This window comes from Bos mutus, chromosome 1 (assembly GCF_027580195.1).
Source record: "Bos mutus isolate GX-2022 chromosome 1, NWIPB_WYAK_1.1, whole genome shotgun sequence".
Lineage (NCBI taxonomy): Eukaryota > Metazoa > Chordata > Mammalia > Artiodactyla > Bovidae > Bos > Bos mutus.
In genome coordinates, this window is record NC_091617.1 from 7,694,978 (window position 1) to 7,697,902 (window position 2,925).

Here is a 2,925-nt window from a genome sequence, read left to right on the forward strand (position 1 = left end):
GGGTCTTAAAAGATGAGATCCTCTTCAAGACTATTATATATTAGCTAAGTAGAAGATACGGACTATTTCTAAATTCCCAAATGTCTACTTGGACAATTGGTGACATTCAACTTAGTTCTGTGAGATAGTTAACTATATAGTATTAATGTAAATTTTATGTTTATGATGATTATACTATGCTAAAATTGTAAAAGATATTAACATTTAATGAAACTTCTGTGAAGTTTATACCAGAACTCTGCATAATTTCTCAAATTTTTAAAAAATTCTAAAAGAAAAATTTAATGTTTAGCATATTTAAAAATTAAAAATAATTAAATATCAAGTTCTTTCATTCTTTTTAAATTAATTAATTTATTTTAATTGAAGGATAATTACTTTAAAATATTGTGGTGATTTTTGCCATACATCAATATGAGTCAGCCATAAATGCACACTTATTTTTCTTCTGTGCTTATATGCTAGCTTCCCCAAGTATTTTTAAGATAAAATACTAACCTTTCTCCTTTCAGTTAGATTTCCTTCTTTTGAACATACAGGAAGCTGAACACTTTCATATTCCACTTGTAAGTTCCATCTTCAGCTTCTGAAATTGAAAGAATCCATAATTATAAGCTTTCTTTGTGGTTTCAATGAGAAGGATGGACATTTTTCAAGTAAACAAAATCATCTGCCTGGATAATGTCAAACCTAGAATTCAATCTCTAAATTACAGGCTGCCTACGCATCTCTTTATGTTTATTCTTCTCTCTTGCCAACACCTTTCATGTGTAGCATTTTTTTTCTCTGAACATTAGGTAAACAGAGTGCATGTATGAGCCAAACGAATAGGGTGGAAGCTCTAGAGATTTCCTATTTTGTGGATTAGGATCACCAAGATATTCTAGATGCTCATACAAGATCTAGTCACCTCCTAGAAAGAGTAAGTAGACAGTAGAGGGAAGTTTGGAAGGATGAGTCTAAGAAGTCAGTTGGCCAGAATCCATATCCCAACTCTGCCTCTAGCCAACTTAAGCTCTCTCTGCAAAACACAACTTCTCTGTGTCACCATATGTTTTGCCTAACAGATTTTTGATATTAAATAGATAAGCAGCACTTACACTTTGATTTATAATAATCATTTAATACATTCAAACTACTTTTATTATATTCATATTTCAAGTTCCTATTCACTAGACTTATTGTCAAGATTTTTCTTATTCAATATATAGATATGTGAAGCTATAATTAGTTCTGAGCTTTTCTTAGTTCTTGCCTCCTAAGAATTAATTGACACATTTAGAGCAATGACTAAATAAAGATTCCCTGTCTCTTGGTAAAATTAGATTTTTCTTACATTCCGCAGACAATCTTACAGCCTGTTCCCTTTCATTCAATAAATGAAATGCTAACTTTATTTAAATCTGTTAAATTATATTAGCATATATTACCTATACATTTACACCTATTTATTTATTTATCCTTGCTTATCCCACTTGCTGAAATGAGTGAATGGTCTGAATGTCTGAAGATGGCATTCTCTGCATGCTTCATGCAGATCATAATAAATTTTGAATAAGTTAGAAGCAAAACGTAAGTTATAGTTTTGCATAGCGAAAAACAAGTATGGTTATGCAAGTTAGGAACTCTGTGGCAAAGCCATATAATTCAGGTTCAGATTTTTCTGGGATGGCTCAGAAAATTTATATTTTAAAGCACTCAATTTGTACTGTCATATAAATTTAGAGCTACATAAAAATGACATTTCATTTAGAACTGTCTAAACTGTGAGTATATAAAGGATATTTAACAGTTTTCATTCTTATTACTGCAATTCATTTAAAAAAGAAAACAATTTTTTTCCAACAAAAATATCTTCCTCAAGAAAGTTTTACAAAAATTCTGTAGGGTGGCAGCATTTTCATGTAATATGCCAACACACATTTTGTAAGCTCATATGTTTATGGTGTGGTAAGAATGTTAAACCACAATTCATAAAGTGAAAAGGCTAATGGAAAATCTCTCTTGTATTTCTGAAACCAGCCAGCTGCTTAGACTTACATATTTTAATTCACAAATTATTACCTCACATCACATAATTCTGTATATTGGACATACTTTTGGTAGGGAAAATGTGGACATCTTCCCTTATAGACCTTATTAAATTAAAAACAAGGCATAAAATGTAGGTTTTCTGTTAGAAATCTAGTAATCACTCCATACTTGAACTTTATTTCAATAATAATGATATGCTTACTACTCTTAGAATGGATACTACACTTGATCTTAGCCAAAAGGCTGAGAAGCAATAATGATAAATATCTAGCAACTCTTTTCCCAATATGACATTAAATAAGAGAAAGATTGTTATATACACAGAAAAACTGAACCTGAAAGATGATATACCAAAATGGTATTGGTGCTTAAAATAATACAATCATGGGATTTTACCTTATAGCTTATGCATTTCAGTACCTTTAAGGTGTGTTGTTTTTTTTTTAATTGAACACAGATAATTTTAGAAATTGGTGTAGCAGGGGATGCAATACCACTCCTTTTTAAATGTATTTTATTCTCTCACTTAATCTTTGGCTTTGTGTGTCTAAGGACATAAGTTTAACATTTGAGAATACTTACTGATGTTCAAGCTGGTTTTAGAAAAGGCAGAGGAACCAGAGATCAAATTGCCAACATCTGCTGGATCATGGAAAAAGCAAGAGAGTTCCAGAAAAACATCTATTTCTGCTTTATTGACTATGCCAAAGCCTTTGACTGTGTGGATCACAATAAACTGTGGAAAATTCTGAAAGAGATGGGAATACCAGACCACCTGATCTGCCTCTTGAGAAATTTGTATGCAGGTCAGAAAGCAACAGTTAGAACTGGACATGGAACAACAGACTGGTTCAAAATAGGAAAAGGAGTTCGTCAAGGCTGTATATTGTC

At 31.4% G+C, this 2,925-nt stretch overlaps 1 pseudogene; it reads right to left on the bottom strand.

The window, feature by feature from the left end:
- Positions 1 to 2,119: 2,119 nt before the first annotated feature.
- Positions 2,120 to 2,289, bottom strand: LOC138989542 (U2 spliceosomal RNA; annotated as a pseudogene).
- Positions 2,290 to 2,925: the final 636 nt, after the last annotated feature.